This window comes from Schistocerca americana, chromosome 11 (genome assembly GCF_021461395.2).
Source record: "Schistocerca americana isolate TAMUIC-IGC-003095 chromosome 11, iqSchAmer2.1, whole genome shotgun sequence".
NCBI classification, from domain to species: Eukaryota; Metazoa; Arthropoda; class Insecta; order Orthoptera; family Acrididae; genus Schistocerca; species Schistocerca americana.
The window spans coordinates 29,172,269-29,193,345 of record NC_060129.1 but is presented as its reverse complement, the minus strand read 5'-3'; the positions used below and the strand labels follow the sequence as shown (position 1 = coordinate 29,193,345).

The 21,077-nt window shown below is 40.9% G+C and overlaps 1 protein-coding gene across 1 annotated transcript in view; it reads left to right on the top strand.

The window, feature by feature from the left end:
* Window positions 1-21,077, top strand: part of LOC124553987 (zinc finger protein 227-like) — a 186,390-nt gene that overhangs the window by 86,073 nt on the left and 79,240 nt on the right. The gene's annotated exons all lie outside the window — the stretch shown is intronic.

Below are 21,077 nucleotides of genomic sequence, written 5' to 3'. Positions count from 1 at the left end.
AACGAATTCATTGAGTGCCATGTCAGTTCCTACATGTACTTGGAAACTATGCTTTAAATTCAGATTGTCCTGTTCGATTGTTACAAGGTTGGTGTATCCCAGACCAACAGCTTTGGTATGCTTAAGTATGTCTCACTCAAATAAATTATATTCACTTCCATGTGGCGAGCTAAGCAGAAATGTCGGCGGATGTCCTGATTTTCCACAGAGATGTTGCCAAAATGAATATGCTGTTTGGTTTTACGTTTTCAGGTGGTGGAATATCACTGCTTTTGCTGGCAGTTTAGTATGTTAGTACCTTAACTCCATGCAAAATCTCCTGCAGTAGCTGATATTTTGATTGAAACAGAATTTTTGAAAAATATATACATGCTCTAAGTGGACTCCCACAGGATATGTCAACAGTATAAAAAGTAATTATTTTCCGCAGCATGAAACCCCAATAACCAAAGCACCTCTAATATCAGGAAGTAATGGTCCATTCGTCTCGTTCTTCAGGTTTCTACCTTCATCACTGCAGGACCAGTAATTTAAAAACCCTTGTGGTGAGACTGTTTCGTCCACTTGGTTATAGTGGTAACTGTTTATGTACTTTGAAATGGAGGGTTTTTATAAACTCTTGCTTACAGCTGGGTATATAAACAAACTTAAATTAGATCGTAATTCAGTGCCCACATCTGGTAATGATGATTCATACATTTCCACTTCCATCAATGCACGGAATGCATCATGGAGTCGAGCTATGGTAGTTTCCAATGAGTGGAGATTTTGGCAAGCTATCGACAGTAAATTACTTGTAGTATATGTGACTGCCATCTTTGCCAACACTCTAGCTCATCCTGTACCGCATTTCATTAAAACGTTAAAAATCAGCTCCTGTAGATATGTGCTCCCTCTGTTCTTAAATATTTTAACTGTACCAACTCTATCCCCTACAGAGATGGTATGAACACCTGGTAACATCAGGGGAGAACAAACTTTTCTGTGGAAAAAGGCTGACATCTGCTTTGAGACATTGCATTGTCAGTGTCATTGATGCAAAGCGAATATTACTTTTTCATCACTAAATCCATGGTTTTCAAGAAATTCCACATACTAGAACTCCCTATTCGATATTACACTGACAGTAACATGCTTACACCCACTGGTATTCAAACAGTAGGTTTGATTGAACAGCATTATGTTGACACCAGATGCCTGCTGCTGCAACGACTTCACCTTTGCTGCAAGGAAAGCATATAGTGTTTGTTAGAAGCTTATTTGCTCATTTTCTCTGTTAGTCAGCATTAATACTTAAATTGGCTCACAATGGGGACTTTTGATGCATGACTTGACGTCCTTATCCTTTGATGTTTGTCACAAGTGAGCGAATTATTTATCAATTGCTGTAAGTATATTTTCGCGACGTCTACTACTATTATAGTTGTAATGATATTATTATTGTTATTATTGTTATTTTGCTTCAAATCCCGTATTTTGTGCACATGTGTGTATTTATCAGGCACATTTATAAGCTTTATAAAGTGTGTGGTCCATAGAACCACTGGCTGAATTGCATCAATCCTTTGTTTTGTGTTACTTGCAGCGCTTAGATCGCCCAATCCAGTGGAAGCTCTCATAGTAGCAGCAGTAGTAAATCAGAGTACTGAGAGCTGACATGTTTTCATAAGAAGCGACTTATTTTAAATATTGTCTGTGTTCCTTACCTTCGACTCCTATACTTCGTATATATCTGTATGGACAGATATAGTAATTGCTGTGTTCAGATGTGAATGAAGTTGGTGATTCTTCGCTCACAGCTCCAGGTAGTGATGTCCACCAATTGGTCCACTGCTGCGGTCACCTTGGGTACTGCCTATACTGAGATTGACCTCTCACTTGGTCCGCAGCTCGTAGTCGTGCGGTAGCGTTCTCGCTTCCCGCGCCCGGATTCCCGGGTTCGATTCCCGGCGGGGTCCGGGATTTTCTCTGCCTCGTGATGACTGGGTGTTGTGTGCTGTCCTTAGGTTAGTTAGGTTTAAGTAGTTCTAAGTTCTAGGGGACTGATGACCATAGATGTTAAGTCCCATAGTGCTCAAAGCCATTTGAACCTCTCATTTGTGGTCCAGTGGGAAGTCATTCCAGTGTGTGGGTGGCAGTGAAGGAATTTCCATGTTGCTGATCGGAGAGCCTGCTCAGTTTGTCTGATGAACAATTTGATTTCTCTCTATGGCTATGTCTGATGAAATCCATGAGCCAGATGAGGTCGCTTGCCATGTTCCAGAGAAAGCCTCTCAGTGTGCAAGACAGGACAGAGGGTAGTATTACAGGTGATTGGAAGCTCCGGTGTTAGGTGTGTAATGGAACCATTTAGAGAAACGACTGTATAGGAGGGGAAGGAATCCAATGTGCATACTGGGAGGAGTCTTTACAGATAAGAAATGGGTGCTTCTGGATGCCATGAAAGACATGGAATAGCCAGCAGTAGGTGGTGGCTCACGTTGGTGCTAACAATATGTGCCACATTGGATTCGAAGAGGTTCTCTCAGGTTTCAGGTGACTGGCTGTAGAGGGGACTGGGCTTTTTTAAAATTAGAAGGTATTTGGTAAGTGCAGAAAGTGCTTCAGTTTCAAAGGCTGCAAGTAGAACACCGAAAGAGGGTAGATACAACACAGTAAGTATCGTAGCTCTAAATTGTCGTAGTTGCATTAGAAAAGAACGAGGGCTCAAAGTGCTAACAGAAAGCACTGAATCTCAAATCGTTATAGGTATTTAAATAAGTTCAGCTGAAATTTTTGAAGAGACCTAAGCATGTTCACAAAGAATAGATGAAATACATTTGGTGGTGTAGTGTTCATTGCTGTTCGGAGTAGTTTACCTTGTAGTGAAATTTAAGTAGATAGCTCCTGTGAGGTAGTAAGGGTAGCGATCAATTAAAAGTTCTGATCTCAGATGTCATGGTCTATCTGTAAAACTACCTCTTACTGACGTTTCATTGCCAACTGCAGCCAACATCTTCGGAGGTGAGTAAACGATGGCTGCCAGGCCATGGATTTCCCATTTATATAGTGTGCATAGAGGGCACCAACATATGTCACGTGGGGCAGACTATAAGTCTATCTCTGACTAACATCATGTAATCGATCGTCACATCATTGGAACAAAGTCGATCACAATATCCTGTATAACTTTAAGCCGTCCTCTTTTGTGACGAAATCATTGTGGTGTTCCAGAATTTCTATAGCTTTCCTATACATACGTGCATAATAATCGATGTTCTGGCTAACACGCTTGTCTCACTAAATTTTATTTCATGACCACCTTCCTTAAAAACATGTTTCGGTACAGCTGATTGTTGGTATATCCCAGTCTACAGTTCCTTTTGTGTTCAGTTGGCCAAAACTTTCCCAATACAATCCGTAATATTGTGAATAAATGGAAGAAAACCTTTTCCAGCTGACAGTTGTTGCTGCATGTTGTCACATACTTTTCTTCTAGGATGAAGTGCTCGCTCAATGTCGTTGTCGGCGTACCTATTTTTCCTAACAGCCATTCGTAAATGATTTAGATCAACTTGAAAATAAACTTACTAGCTCTGTCCACCAATGTTTTAATGACACCTCTCTTCTTCCTGGGATGATGGTTCGAATGCTTATGGAGGTATTAGTCGATGTGTGTTTCTTTTGTATACTTCTTATGCCCTAGAATCCCATTGCCTGTTTAATTGCTGATACGTCCAAAAAATTTAGTTGCCATTTCTCTGTTTCTCCATAGTAAATTGTATCTTTGGATTAATACTATTCAGATACACCAAGAAACCGTACAGTTCCTCTCTACTGTGATTCCATATCACAAAAGTCCCATCCACGTACCGACACCACTTTCAAGGACTTTTTCTGCCTGACTGCAGTGCTTACTGTTCAAAAAATTCCATGAAAAGATTAGCAACAGCTGGACTCAGAGGGCTCCCCATGGCCACGCCGTCTGTTTGTTCGTGAAACTCATTATCATACTGGAAGGCGCTTCAGTCTGGAACCGCGCGACCGCTACAGTCGCAGGTTCGAATCCTGCCTTGGGCATGGATGTGTATGATGTCCTTAGGTTAGTTAGGTTTACGTAGTTCTAAGTTCTAGCGGACTGATGACCTGAGATGTTAAGTCCCATAGTGCTCAGAGCCAAATAAATCATGGACAGGCAATGTTGGGACCTCCATAGCCTGGCAGCCAGTCATTGACTCACTGCTACCCGCAGTTGGTAACGAAACGTCAGGAAGTAGTAGTTATACAGATTGACCATGGCCTCTCAGGCCATAAGTTTTAACTAATGGGGATGCTGACTGTGAAAGCCTATACAGTATGATAAGTACGGGTGGAGCTTACACCTACGAACTGGAATAAATTAATAAGTTCCCTTCACCAATGCTCTGACTTGGATGAAACATGCTGAACAGTTCAAAGAAAACTTGTCATTTGAAACAGGTATGCCACTCGTAGAATTAGAGTTGGTGGGGACTTTCGTCTACCCTCGATATATTGGCGAAAATACAATGTCAGTGGTAGGCATAAAACGTCGTCGAAAACCGAACTGAATCGTGTGTCTGAAAATTATTTTCCACAGTGAGTTCAGAAACGCACTGAAAGTGTAAATGGTTGAGAAAACATCTTTGACATCTTAATAACCATGACCAAGCAGGGAGCGTAACAGGTACAGGGATTAGTGACCACAATGTTGTTGAGCCATGAAAAGTTCACAAGAGTGAATACTGTAACATCAAAACTCTCCAAAATAAACGCATAATACATGCCCTTGAAAAAGCAGATAAAAATTCACTTGACGCATCCCAAAGAGAGAGTTTCCACCCCTTCAGATAAGTCTTTCTAAGCATAGTCCAGATGTGGTTTAAAGTAAAATAAGTAATAACTGAGAGATACATATCAAATAAATTAATAAGTGGTACTGACACACAACAGGTCAGACCAGTGTTTCAGAAGCAATGAAATACACATGCCAAATTTAAAAGACTGCAAAATCCACAGGATTGGCGAAGTTTTACAGAAGCTCGAAATTTAGTGCAAACTTCAATGAGAGAGGTTTTTAATAGTTTCCAGAACGACACTCTGTGTCGAAATCTGGCAGAAAACCCAAAGAAATTCTGGTTGTATGTAAAGTATACAATTGACAAGGTGCATTAATACCTTCACTGCACGATAACAATGGTAAAGTTACTGACGACAGTGCTACTAAAGCGAGTTACTGAAGATGGATTTTATCAATTCCTTCACAGGAAAAGCAAAGTATTCCAGAATTCTAGTTAAGAATAACTGCCTATATGAGTAACTTAGAAGTGGGTATCCTAAATGTGTTGGAGTAGCTTAACACTTAAGAAAGGCAATGCCTCTGGGACAGACTACACCACCCACGTTAAGAAAGGCAATGCCTCTGGGGCAGACTGTACACCACCCACGTTAAGAAAGGCAATGCCCCTGGGGCAGACTATACACCACCCAGGTTCCTTTCAGAATATGCTGATACAATAGCTCCATACTTAGCAGTCATATGCAACTCTTCAACTGCAGAAAGATCAGTACCCAAAGACAGGAAAGTAGCACAAATTAGACCGGAACCCAAGAAAGGAAATGGGAGTCATCCGATGAAATGCCCACCCATACCACTAACGTCACTTTGCAGTAGGATTTTGGAAAATATAATCTGTTTGAACATTGTGAATGACCTTCAAGATATCATTTATGGACAAATAACCAACACATATTCGGAGAACATAATTCTTGTGAAACGCAACAAGCTCTTTATTCTCACAAAGTAATGACTGATTTGGGCAGATGATATTACATTGATTCCATATTTTTTGTTTTACAGAAAGCTTTTGACTCTGTTCCTCACAAGTGATTTCCGATTACGTTGTGTGCCCCTGGAGTATCATCCTAGTTGTTTGCACTTATTCGTGATTTTGTACCAGGAAGGTAACAGTTCGTAATATCTGACAGAAAGTCATCGAAGTAATATCTGACGTTTCCCAAGTAAGTGTTATAGGCCCTTTCTTGTACCTGATCAATGTACACGATTTAAGAGACAATCTGAGAAGCTCTCTTTGATTGTTTGCAGATTGTGCTGTCATTTACCTTATTGTAAAGTCATCAGATGATCAAAACGAATTGTGAAGTGATAAAGATGTCTTTAAGATGTGAAAAGTGACATTTGACTGTAAATAATGGAAAGTATGAAGTAAATCACATGAGTATTGAAATAAATGTGCTAAATTTCGTTACCACGATAAATCATACAAACCTAAAAGCTGTGAACTCAACGAAATACATAGGGATTACACTTATGAGTAAATTAAATCATAACATTCATATAGATAATGCTCTGGAGGAAGCAAACCAAAGATTGGTTTTTTTGGCAGACAACTTGGAAAATGTAACAAGTCTACTAAAGAAACTGCTTACACTGTGCTTGTCTGTCCTCTTGTGCAGTATTGCAGTGTGGTGTGGGACATCAAAGAAATTTAAAGGATAGCAGCTGTTTTTGTATTATCACGAAATCAGGGAGATAGTGCTATGGATACGATACATGAACTGGGATGGCGGTAATTAGAACAAAGGCGTTTTTCGCTAGAGCCAGAGATTTTCGTGAAATTTCAAACACGAATTTTGTCGTCAGAGTTTGATAATATTTTGTTGGCGCCCATCTATGTAGGGAGAAATTATCATCATAGTAAATTACGAGAAATCAGAGCTCACATGGAAATATGTAACCCTGCTCGCAATGAGAGTGGAATGGTAGAGAAGTAAATTAAAAATTATGGTTCGATGCCCATCTGCCAGGCCCTTAATCGTGAATTGCAGAGTTACCATGTAGATATAGATCATCAGGCATTATCGTCATCTTACATATATGCTTGTGGGCTTCGGACGTTTAGGTGGTGTGGCTGATAGTTGTCTCAGAGCCACTTGCTCTACACATATTTACTGACACTGTTCTCATTACATTTTCTGGAATACCTTAGCAACAACAGCAAATTGTGTCAATATCTTCTTCATCAGCACTCACGTTACAGTTTACCATGGACAAAAAGTTAATTAACTGAATATAGAAAATCGAATGCTTAGCAGTGAGATTTCTTTTTTGTTTTTAATAATTATAGTCGACGTCTTAATCAGTCATTGTCAAGATGCAAATGCTGAGAGAGTGCTGTGCATAGATGTTTCAAAAAGAAAGTAGAACCTCCTACTGATACAGTAGTAACAAAACATAATGAGAGTTTGTAACACCTCCGATTTATTTCGACCCGACCTGATCTGGTCGAATAGCAGCCCAATAATTATTATTAATGTGACCGTGTACCTAATGGGGCTGGCAATCGGAATTGACTGCTACGGAAGTTGTTACTTTCCAGTTCGTCCTTCTCAAATGCTGTAATAATGAAATGTCTGGTAACAAGAAAAACACCAACACAGTTTCACTAATCACGAACCTATATTCGTCTCAAAAGCACAAAAGGAGGAGACAGCCACTGCCTTCGTCATACATATCTAAATACAGCTAATCTCAGCACAGGCCTCTTCATTTCTCATTATCGTCACACGTTATTCCATCACTGCAATCCAACACTGCAATCCAACATTGCAATCCAAAGAATGCCGGCGCGGTAGACGCGAAACAAAAATATCGGCACTAGAATATCACTAATCACTTGAGTAATAATACTTCTTCACTTTCCCGGTATTATTCTAGCACAAAGGGGTTGAACCGCGGCGATGGCAACTCCCTTTGGTTGGTTGGTTTGGGGAAGAAGACCAGACAGCGTGGTCATCGGTCTCATCGGATTAGGGAGGGATTGGGAAGGAAGTCGGCCGTGCCCTTTCAGAGGAACCATCCCGGCATTTGCCTGGAGTGATTTAGGGAAATCACGGAAAACCTACATCAGGATGGCCGGACGCGGGATTGAACCGTCGTCCTCCCGAATGTGAGTCCAGTGTCTAACCACTGCGCCACCTCGCTCGGTGCAACTCCCTTTGTCGTTAAAGCCTTGCATTACAACAACTGGCCTCCACACACCTCTGCCCGCAACATGGGACTGACTCAACTCCACACTCGCTCTCGCAACACGACACAATCGATTGTTCGCCCTATCGACCTGTGCTGAGTGCAAACTTATAGGAAGGGCCTACGGACCCCTTACATCCCCGCCCTCGAAACTTCTTTGGAGCCTCGGGCGTAAAAGAATTGGCAAGGAAAATTAGATATCATTACATCTGAACAAAACACACAGTGTAAATAATTAATGAAATTACAATTCACCAAATAATCCCTCGACTCCGGTAGTGGGCTGCCTCCACAATAATATTCTACAAAAGGTTATTACATCTCACAAACATGGCATTGTCCAAATCACAATTTTTTTTATCAAGCAGCAATAATCCTCTATAGTCCATATTGAATGCCACACACAACATACAATCAAAAATTATTACGTAAACACATGACATATGAATTATTATAGTACAAATTAGTTGTTACAGGTTTTACACCCATTCTCAGGTAATCGTCGATATGAAATATGAAGTTCTAGTTATAATACATCAGAAAATAAAATGCAAATAAACATTCCCCTTTTTCAAATGTCCGTTTAACAACTAAATGTTCTAAACATGTCTTAGTAGGTCTATTCTGGTCCTTGTAGCTCTCACTCTTGACCAGACCTCATCTGGTGTGTCATTCAGTTTTCCGGTCTCTCTGCCTCTTCTATATGCACTGTGTCATTCATTCACCTATCCCTTCCTCTCTCATGATCTCTTGGTTCTTCACTCCTTCTCCAATCATTTCTCCATTGCCGTTCACCACCATGGTTCCTATACCTGTGGCCTCCACCTCTTCCTCTATAATCAGACGAATTATTAAAATGATTCCTTTGGTCATTACTTCCCTCTCGGTTTTGATCATTAGCTTGATTGTGTTCCTGTGATCGAACAGATTCCAACTGTTCCAGTATCTCCATCAAGGCCTCCCTATCTTTAATTGGGCTCCCGGATACAGTTTCTTGCATTTTCCGGTTCAATCTTCTTTTTATCGCAGATATCGTATCATCACTCAGGGGTTGTTCCAAGGTCTCGTTCAATTCCCACAAATGTTCGGCAAACTCTCTAAATGCTCCTCTCCATGTATTAAGTGACTTGCGGTGTAGTAGGTCCTCAATTGCTGCACACTGATGACTTTTGGACCAGTATTTATTCAAGAATTCCCCTTCAAACTGATCAAAACTAGTAGTCCCTTTCTTCTTCCTGACTCCCCAAGTGAAGGCCTCACTTTCCATTGCAACCCTCTGGTTATCCTCTTCTCGTTGCACGGCTATAGCATTTCTCAGATTGACAGCCAGTTGGTTTTGCCTATCTCCTATCCCCTTAACCGCATCATTGCATTGTTTCTGCCTCTGCGTCACCTCGGTGATTCGGTGACTGCAATTTGTTTCCACTCCGGTGGTCCTTTCTCCCGATTCGGCTTTAGTTTCTTCAATATCGTCTTCTATCTTTTTTGTTAACTTTCCTTCCATTTCCCCACGTCTCCCTGGACTTGGTCGATGCTCTTCTGTAGCTTACTCTCTCTCTCTCGTTGATGTCCATCTTCAGCTGTTCTTGTAACTCCTGCATTTCCTTCTTCAGATTGTATTCCATCTTCATTCGTGATGTTTTGAGCTCTTGTGTTAGAGTTTCCTTAATTGACTTTTCTAAGTTTTCTTTGGTTTCTTGTAAATCTTGCTTAAATGATTTTCGGAATATTTCAAAACTTTTTCTAGTTTCTTGGAAATCTTCCTTTAATGATTCTCTGAATTCTTGTAAATCTTCCTTTAATGATTCTCTGAATTATTCTACCATTTCTCTTGTTGCCTTGGCCTCCTTTAACAACTCTGCTAACATCGACCGTATATCTGCATCCTCTGAAACTGGGTTACCTCTCGTCGTTTGTCCCAGTGTCTCGGGATAACTAGTTGAATGTGCTAATGGGATTTCTAATGACAATCCACAATCACGGATTCCTGAATCATCTCTTCTCTTCCTGTCCTGTCCCTTTCTTTTCAACTGCTGCCTCACAAACCTCCTGTTTATCTTTGGTAGACATGTTTGATTTATTTTTAATGCACAGGCAAGTAATATAAAATAAGCTCTAGTAACCCAAAACACTCCTAATTACCACGAAACTAATCAAACAGTAACTGCGGTATCTTCAGTTAATCCCAAAATTGGTACAATATGTATGAATACTGAACATAACGACTCTCAAAACCTAATAATTTCAAATATCAATTTTCACTAATACAATTTATGTAAAATGTTTTAAATAAGATAAATCACACCATTCATTAAATCTATAAATGTAAAATCCCCAAAAACAATGAGCATATCTGTATAATCACCATTTAGACAGCACAGCATGCATAAATAAGTATGCTATATTTCAGAGTATGTTTCGCAAACTTTTCGGAAATTACTGTAATTGGGCACTTCTCCTAAGGTGAAACACAGTTTAAAACTGTTTATTTATCGTGAAGACAGTACACTGCAATTTAATGTCATGCTAACCAGTCGTCTTCACTCACCAACTGACGTTACCACGAGTCGCGATGTTTTGACGTTTGAAGAGGGCGTGGCGCTGTACTGCCGCCGGAGCCGCGTGAAGTCGCGCTGAAGATCTGTGGCGAGTCGTCGTAGTTCTCAGTCGGCTGCTCCGTGGCGCTGCAGGCGGGCCTAGTTTGTAGTTCGGCCGCTAGATGCCGGGTCGGCGCTCGGTGTCTCGAAGTCGCGCTGAAGACCCGTGGCGAGTCGTCGTCGTTCTCAGGCGGCCGCTCCGTGGCGCTGCAGGCGGGCGTAGTTTGTAGTTCAGCCGCTAGATGCCGGGTTGGCGCTCGAGGTCGCGCTGATCGCTGTCAGTGTAGTGCGTCTGCACCTGACCTACTCCTTGCACAGGTAGTTGGGATGACGTGTGAAATCACCTCGCGGATCGAAGCTCTTTGGCGCAGCTGCTACACGGGTCTGCGTGACGTCACTCAACAATTGCTTCGCCACATATATTGTAGCCTGCATAACAGTTTATGGGTCCACATGATGTTACTCGATTTTAATCATTCAAAAAGCAATTTCAGTCATAATATTACTATTAAACACTTCTTTAAACCTTTCGTGACGAATTCTTGACTCGTTTTGCTGTTGTAATGTTCACACGTGTCTTTCTTTGGTGTTCACTTTTCACAGTTTTTCGCGCGGATTTACGCGTTTGCACATTATAACACAGTTTATCGACACTATTACTCTTATCTAATATGGCGAAAAAACAGTTTATTCACAATCGTAAGATGCTATTACTTCGTATTGTTCAAAATGCACTGTTTCTTGTCGCGATTTTAAAGTTTATACTCTGTCTCGATCTGAAATTGAAAAAATATTTTCTCGCGTTAAGCAAGATAAAATTGCCTATTGTTCTTTACAATTCGTCTGAAAACTGAACAACGTCCTGTCACGGTCGCCAAAGTGTAACACCTCCGATTTATTTCGACCCGACCTGATCTGATCGAATAGCAGCCCAATAATTATTATTAATGTGACTGTGTACCTAATGGGGCTGGCAATCGGAATTGACTGCTACGGAAGTTGTTACCTTCCAGTTCGTCCTTCTCAAATGCTGTAATAATGAAATGTCTGGTAACAAGAAAAACACCAACACAGTTTCACTAATCACGAACCTATACTCGTCTCAAAAACACAGAAGGAGGAGACAGCCACTGCCTTCGTCATACATATCTAAATACGGCTAATCTCAGCACAGGCCTCTTCATTTTTCATTATCGTCACACATTAATCCAACACTGCAATCCAAAGAGATGCCGGCGCGGTAGACGCGAAACTAAAATATCAGCACTAGAATATCACTAATCACTTGCGTAATAATACTTCTTCACTTTCCTGGTATTATTCTAGCACAAAGGGGTTAAACCGCAGTGATGGCAACTCCCTTTGTCGTTAAAGCCTTGCATTACAACAACTGGCCTCCACACACCTCTGCCCGCAATATGGGACTGACTCAACTCCACACTCGCTCTCGCAACATGACACAATCGATCGTTCGCCCTATCGACCTGTGCCGAGTGCAAACTTATAGTAAGGGCCTACGGACCCCTTACAAGTTACAGGTAGACCAGTTTTTAAACGTTTCTTGTATGGACAGGCATTTTAAACAATTCGAACATATGCAACACTTCATACATGTTAATTGCAGTAACGTCATACGACATAATGGGCTCAGAGGTGTATGGTGCACGGGGCAAAGTGTGCTGCATGATAGTTGATGGAGCACTTGCCGTGGGAGTGGAGGTGTTCATGGCTGGATGCTTATGCTCATAACAGTGAATATGCATTTGAACTGTACTGAAATCTTGGTCCTGTGCATGCAGAGCCGAGGGCACTTCGAACAGGAGCTGCAATATCTACAAGTAGCAGAAGCACAGGGAGCAGGCACAAGGGTCCTCTCATCCCTCTCCTTCTCCCCTCCCCTCCCATATCCCCTTTCCACCCTGTGCACCTCAGGCACTAGTTCCTTTCCTGTTTTCTCTCTAACTCTCCCACCCTCCCTTCCTCTCTCTGTCTCCCATGTATCTCCCCAGCCCGTATCTCCAGGTAGATTGAGATTCCTAAACTGCCAGAAAATTCTATACAGGCTTATAAATCCATAACCATTCAATGTATTGATAAGGTTTATAGCTCCTATGGAAACGATACCATCTTTTAACATGGAAAAATGTACTTCCACCCAATAAAAAGTTTTTCACCTTAGGAAGCGCGTTTCTAGCTAGGAAATTTGGAAATTTTTTCTTGTTTGTATATACACCCAGTTAAGAAGGTATCTCTTTCGTATGAAATGAAGTGCCTATTGAGAAGAAATGCCGTGCACAGGTGGTACAGCTGTTTTATCAGAACAGCAGCACTGCATTGCAGGAATATCATTGAAATAAATGGCTGTGAAGAGGCCCCATGTCAATAAATGTGTTGAAGAATACAATCAAGGAATTTGAAGAAATAAGTGAATTGGATGGTGCAGCAGATTGCCATAGCGGTTGTTGAAGTTGCTTTTAGCTACAGCTAATCATGCAGCAGATGCCTCAAATTCTGCAGTAAACGGTAGCGTTCTCACAGGATCTCTCTCTCTCCCTCCCTCCCTCCCTACCTCCCTCCTTCCCTCCCTACCTCCCTCCTTCCCTCCTTAGTCGGTGGAACCAGATGTAATAGTTTTACGGTAATGTAAGAAACGACCCACCAGGGTAGCCGAGAGCACTAACACACTGCTTCCTGGATTCCAGTAGGCGTGCTGACCCCGGATCGAATTCACATGGCAGAATAACGACGAAGGGCCACTGTGCCAGCCATCCTGGATGTGGTTTTTAGGTGGTTTTCTACACCCTGCTAGGTGAATAGCAGGCTGGTCCCCACATTCCACTTCAGTTACACAGCTTGCAGACCTTCGCATTTTCCCATGGATTACACTGGATGGAAACAGTTGGGGTACACTAATTCACTGATTATGTCCTGGAACGGGGGGAGGGACTTTGGGAATGGCGACCCCATCGTAATACTAGCCTGTATAATATGTAATGGCACTTTGCAACCAGCCTCGGCCAAAAGACTGAGTAAAGGTTGCGTAGTCCCATTGATCTGCCAACCCAACTAGTTGTTGGATAGAGGAGTACTGGCGTAGATAAATCGAATGTAAGAAACTGTTTTTGTTCATAATGAAGCCCTTTGGTTGGAAAACTGAGAGAACAAAGGAAGGACTAAAATAGAGGTAACAGCTATCATCCCAAAATTTTTAACAAATGTGGTGTAAACCATCAGCAGTGTTACTGACCAGGCTGTAGTATGCGTGTTGATAAAATGCATGTGCACTTCCATCATCACTGCAACCATCAAAAAGAAACGCAAAGTATATCTATTTTAAAAAGCTGATAAGAATGCTCTTAACGCCCTCTTAAGAAACAGTCTTCACTCCTTCCGATCTGATCATGTAAGTGTAGATAAGTTGTGGTATGTTTTCAAAGAGATAGTATCGACAGCAATTGAGAGATAAATACCACGTAAAGTAATAAGTGATGGCACTCATCCGCCATGGTACACTAGGTGGGGCAGATCGTTGTTGCAGAAGCAACGAAAAAAGCATGCCAAATTTAAAAGAGCGCAAAATCCTCAAGATTGGCAAAGTTTTACAGAAGTTCGAAATATGGCGTGTACTTCAATGCGAGATGCTTTCGATAATTTCCACAACGAAATTCTGTCTCGAAATCTGGCAGAAAACCAAAAGAGATTCTGGTCATACACAAGGCACACCAGTGGCAACACGCAATACCTTCACTGTGCGATAACAATGGTGAAGTCACTGAAGATAATGCCACTAAAGCAGATTTATTAAACACGGTTTTCCGAAACTCCTTCACCAAAGAAGACGAAGTAAATATTCCTGAATTCCAATCAAGAACAACTGCCAAGATGAGAAACATAGAAGTAGATATCCTCGGAGTAACAAAGCAGCTTAAATCACTTAATAATGGCAAAGCCTCTGGTCCGGACTGTATACCAGTCAGGTTCCTCTCAGAGTATGCTGATAAAATAGCTCTATATTTAGCAATAATATACGACAACTCGCTCACCGAAAGATCCTTACCTAAAGACTGGAAAATTGCTCAAGTCACACAAATACCCAAAAAGGGAAGTAGGAGTAATTCGCTAAATTTAAGGCCTATATCACTAACGTCGATTTGCAGTAGGGTTTTGGAACATATACTGTATTCAAACATTATGAAGTACCTCGAAGAAAACGATTTATTGACACAGTCAGCATGGTTTCAGAAAATATCGTTCTTGTGAGACACAACTGACTCTTTATACTCTGAAGTAATAAGTGTTATCGACAAGGAATGTCAAATTGATTCCATATTTTTAGATTTACAGAAGGCTTTCGACACTGTTCCTCACAGGCGTCTTCCAACCAAACTGTGTGCCTATGGAGTATCGCCTCAGTTGTGCGACCGGATTCGTGATTTCATGTCATAAAGGTCACAGTTCGTACTAATTGACGGAAAGTCATCGAGTAAAACAAGTAATATCCGGCGTTCCCCGCTATTGTTCCTGATCTATATTAACAACGTAGGAGACAATCTGGGTAGCCGTCTTAAATTGTTTGCAGATGATTCTGTCATTTACCGTCTTGTAAAGTCATCACATGATAAAAACGACTTACAAAATGATTTAGATAAGATATCTGTATGGTGCAAAAAGTGGCAACTGACCCTGAATAAGGGAAAGTATGAAGTTATTCACATGAGTCCTAAAAGAAGTGTGCTAAATTACGATTACACGATAAAGTCACACAAAACTGAAGGCTGTAAATTCAACTAAATACTTACGGATTACAAATAACCCAAATTCGAACGATCACATAGATAATATTGTGGGTAGAGAAAAAGGGAGAGAAGGAAACGTAATTGGTGAATATGGATAGGGGGTAAGAAATGAAAGAGTAAGCCGTCTGGTAGAATCTTGCACAGAGCATAATTTAATCATAGCTAACACTTGGTTCAAGAATCATAAACGGAGGTTGTATACATGGAAGAATCCCGGAGATACTAAAAGGTATCAGATAGATTATATAATGGTAAGACAGAGACTTATGAACCAGGTTTTAAATTGTAAGACATTTCCAGGGGCAGATGTGGACTCTGACCACAATCTGTTGGTTATGAACTGTATATTAAAACTGAAGAAACTGCAATGTGAATTTAAGGAGATGGGACCTTTATAAACAGACTAAATCGGAGGTCGTACAGAGTTTCAAGGAGAGGATAAGGGAACAATTGTCACGAATGGGGGAAAGAAATACAGTAGAAGAAGAATAGGTAGCTTTGAGGAATGAAATAGTGAAGGCAGCTGAGGATCAAGTAGGTAAAAAGACGAGGGCTAGTAGAAATCCTTGGGTAACAGAAGAAATATTGAGTGTAATTGATGAAAGGAGAAAATATTAAAATGCAGTAAATGAAGCAGGCAAAAAGGAATACAAACGTGTCAAAAATGAGATTGACAGGAAGTGCAAAATAGCTAATCAGGGACAAATGTAAGGCTGTAAAGGGTCATCTCATGAGGGGTAAGATAGATACTGCCTACAGGAAAATTAGAGAGACCTTCGGAGAAAAGAGAGCCACTTGCATGAATATAAAGAGCTCAGATCGAAACACAGTCGTAAGCAAAGAAAGGAAAGCAGAAAGGTGGAAGGAGTATACAGGGTGTTACAAAAAGGTACGGCCAAACTTTCAGGAAACATTCCTCACACACAAAGAAAGAAAATATGTTATGTGGACATATGTCCGGAAACGCTTACTTTCCATGTTAGAGCTCACTTTATTACTTCTCTTCAAATCACATTAATCATGGAATGGAAACACACGGCAACAGAACATACCAGCGTGACTTCAAACACTTTGTTACAGGAAATGTTCAAAATGCCCTCAGTTTACGAGGATACATGCATCCAACCTCCGTCGCATGGAATCCCTGATGCGCTGATGCATCCCTGGAGAATGGCGTATTGTAACACAGCCGTCGACAATACGGGCATAAAGAGTCTCTACATTTGGTACCAGGGTTGCATAGACAAGAGCTTTCAAATGCCCCCATAAATGAAAGTCAAGAGGGTTGAGGTCAGGAGAGCGTGGAAGCCATGGAATTGGTCTGCCTCTACCAATCCATCGCTCACCAAATCTGTTGTTGAGAAGTGTACAAACACTTCGACTGAAATGTGCAAGAGCTCCATCGTACATGAACCACATGTTGTGTCATACTTGTAAAGGCACATGTTCTAGCAGCACAGGTAGAGTATCCCGTATGAAATCATGATAACGTGCTGCATTGAGCGTAGGTGGAGGAACATGGGGCCCAATAAAGACATCACCAACAATGCCTGCCCAAATGTTCACAAAAAATTTGTGTTGATGAAGTGATTTTACAATTTGATCAGGTTGAAATGAAGCCTCATCCGTAAAGAGAACATTTGCACTGAAATGAGGATTCACACATTGTTGGATGAACCATTCTCAGAAGTGTAGCCGTGGAGGCCAATCAGCTGCTGATGGTGCCTGCACACGCTATACGTGGTACCGAAACAACTGGTTCTACCATAGCGCTCTCCATTCAGTGATGTGGTCAACGTTACCTTGTACAGCAGCAACGTCTCTGACGCTGACATTAGAGTTATCGTCAACCGCACAAAGAATTGCCTCATCCATTCTCCTAGTCATTCTAGGTCTTCCCCAGTCGCGAGTCATAGGCTGGAATGTTCCGTGCTCCCTAAGACGCCGATCCATTGCTTCGAACGTCTTCCTGTCGGGACACCTTCGTTCTGGAAATCTGTATCGATACAAACGTACCACGCCACGGCTATTGCCCCATGCTAATCCATACATCAAGTGGGCATCTGCGAACTCCACATTTGTAAACATTGCACTGACTGCAAAACCACGTTCGTGATGAACACTAACCTGCTGATGCTACATACTGATGTGCTCGATGCTAGTACTGTAGAGCAATGAGTCGCATGTCAACACAAGCACCAAATTCAACATTACCTTCCTTCAATTGGGCCAACTGGTGGTGAATCGAGGAAGTACAGTACATACTGACGAAACTAAAATGAGCTCTAACATGGAAATTAAGCGTTTTCGGACACATGTCCACATAACACCTTTCCTTTATTTGTGTGAGAGAAATGTTTCCTGAAAGTTTGGCCGTACCTTTTTGTAACACCTTGTATAGAGGGTCTATACAAGGGCGATGTGCTTGAGGACAATATTATCGAAATGGAAGAGGATTTAGATGAAGATGAAATGGGAGATACGATACTGCATAAAGATGGGGAGCAAGATGTATGAAACAGGCGAAATACCTTCAGACTTCAAGAAGAATATAATAATTCCAAGCCCAAAGAAAGCAGGTGTTGACAGATGTGAAAATTACCGAACTTTCAGTTTAATAAGTCACAGCTGCAAAATACAAACGCGAATTCTTTATAGATGAATGGAAAAACTGGTACAGGTCGGCCTCTGAGAAGATCAGTTTGGATTCCGTAGAAATATTGGGACACGTGAGGAATACTGACTCTACGACTTATCTTAGAAGAAAGATTAAGAAAAGGCAAACCTATGTTTCTAGCATTTGTAGACTTAGAGAAAGCTTTTGACAATCTTGACTGGAATACTCTCTTTCAAATTCTAAAGGTGGCAGGGGTAAAATACAGGGAGTTGAAGGCTATTTATATTTTGTACAGAAATCAGATGGCAGTTACAAGAGTCGAGGGGCACGAAAGGGAAGCAGTGGTTGGGAAAGGAGTGAGACAGGGTTGTAGCCTCTCCCCGATGTTATTTAATCTGTATATTGAGCGAGCAGTAAAGGAAACAAAAGAAAAATTCGGAGTAAGTATTAAAATCCATGGAGAAGAAATAAAAACTTTCAGGTTCGCCGATGACATTGTAATTCTGTCGGAGACAGCAAAGGACTGGGAAGAGCAGCTGAACAGAATGGACAGTGTCTTGAAAGGAGGATATAAGATGAACATCAACAAAAGCAAAACTAGGATAATGGAATGTAGTCGGCTGATGGTGAGGGAATTAGATTAGCTAATGAGCCATTTAAAGTAGTAGGTGAGTTTTGCTATTTGGGGGAAAAATAACTGACGATGGACGAAGTAGATAGGATACAAAATGTAGACTGGCAATGGCAAGGAAAGTGTTTCTGAAGAAGAGAAATGTATGAACATCGAGTATAGATTTAACTGTCAGGAAGTCGTTTCTGAAAGTATTTGTATGGAATGTAGCTATGTATGGAAGTGAAATATGGAGGATAAATAGTTTGGACAAAAAGAGAATAGAAGCTTTCGAAATGTGGTGCTACAGAAGAATGCTGAAAATTAGATGGGTAGATCACATAACTAATGAGGAGGTATTGACTAGAATTGGGGAGAAGAAGAGTTGTGGCACAACTTGACAAGGAGAAGGACCGGTTGGTAGGACATGTTTTGAGGCATCAAGGGATCACAAATTTAGTATTGGAGGGCTGCGTGGAGGGTAAAAATCATAGAGGGAGACCAAGAGATGAATACACTAGCTGATTCAGAAGGATGTAGGTTGCAGTAGGTACTGGGAGATGAAGAAGCTTGCACAGGATAGAGTATCATGGAGAGCTGCATCAAACCAGTTTCAGGACTGAAGATAACAACAACAACAGAGCAAACCAAAGACTGCAATTCATTGCAAAAACACTTAGAAGGTGCAACAGATCTACTAAAGAGACTGCTTACACCACGCTTGTCCACCCCTTTCTGGAGTATTGCTGTGTGGTGTGGGATCTGCGTCAGGTGGGACTGATGGATGACACTGAAAAAGTGAAACAAATGGCAGCTCGTTCTGTATTATCGCGAAATAGGGGACATAGTGTCAGAGACATGGTATGTGAATTGGAGTGGCAATCATGAAAACAAAGGCGTTTTTCGTTGTGACAGGATATTCTCATGAAATTTCAATCACCAGTTTTTTCCTCCGATTGGGAAAACACTCTGTTGGCACCCACTTACATTTGGAGAAATGATCATCACGATAAAATAAGAGAAATCAGGGCTTGCACAGAAAAATTTAAGTGCTCGTTTTTCCTGTGCGCCGTTCGACAGTGGAGTGGTAGGCAGTGTGTTTGAAAGTGCTTCATTGAACCATCTGCAAGGCACTTTATTGTGAATAGCAGAGTAATCGTGTAGACGTAGATGAATAGTTTATCAATGTATCTGCCACACGAAATGCTGTGCAGTGAAGATTAGGGATATGGCAGAAGCACCCAGTATCTACACAATGCTTACATGGTGGTCTCTAAAACAATCGATAAATAAAAACCTCAAAATTTATTTATTGCTAAAGCTTTCCAGAAATTCTGTTTCTTATTCTGGTTGGTTTATGGTTGACTGGCATATTGTGAAATTTTAATTGTAAGTTTTGTTTATAGTACTTTGACAAACAGAAAGGTATTTGTTTGAAATCTTTTTTGCATATTTTTCTGATGTGTTTTATCATTATTGGTGTTCGGTTACTTCACTTACATGTGTATGAAAATACAAGTTGTAAATTATTGAGTTATAAAAGTTACAATATTTAGTGATTCTAGAATCTGACACACCATGATACCAGTTACATTTAAAAAAGTCGTGTGATCCAATTAATTGTTCAAAAACACTCGAAATTTACCAGATACCATGCCTATTAAAACTATATACTCAACACAATGGAAAAAAGTGAAAAGGTACAGTCAGAACAAGAGAGAACTCTAGAGCCTGCACACCTTCAGTAGTTTGTAATCTTTCATATCCACCTATGTACGTACTGGGGACCTGAAAAGCATTACAGTTCTTTTCTGTGGGAAAGGGTTTAATTGCAGGTATAATAATGAAACCCAGATACTACAGGTGTAGCTCATCCATCAGCTGTTATTACCGCCACTCGGTATGTAGTGTTACCCTTCAGTACTTAATGGGTGATGATGTGACCATTTATGTGTGTGTCCTTCAGTCAACGGTGTTCTGCAATGCCAGGAGACCAGATGTTGGGAAGATGTAAAAATTTTCAAGAAGGCTCACTCCAAGTGTACTGGAAAATTTGCAACCATTTCCATTTGTGGAAGGCTTCATATAAGTTGCAGTGCCAAAAACAGTTTTAGATTAAAACCATCTGCACGTGTGTCATTCACATTCATTCATCAGTATGCAAATTTATTACCTTGCTTGATGTCACATTGATTCTTGTTCATGAACAGTCATTGTCCAACTGATCAACAACCATTGAAGATAACAACTGAAAATATTGATGCTTGCACTAGTAATTGATTTATTTGGAATCAAACAAAAAAAAATTGTTTACCAGGTGAAATAAATTTACCATTCGTAGAGGTTAAAGTGTTGGCGAAACAAGGAGAATGCACTTAAAGGGCTAACATAATCGAAGAGGAACATTTAG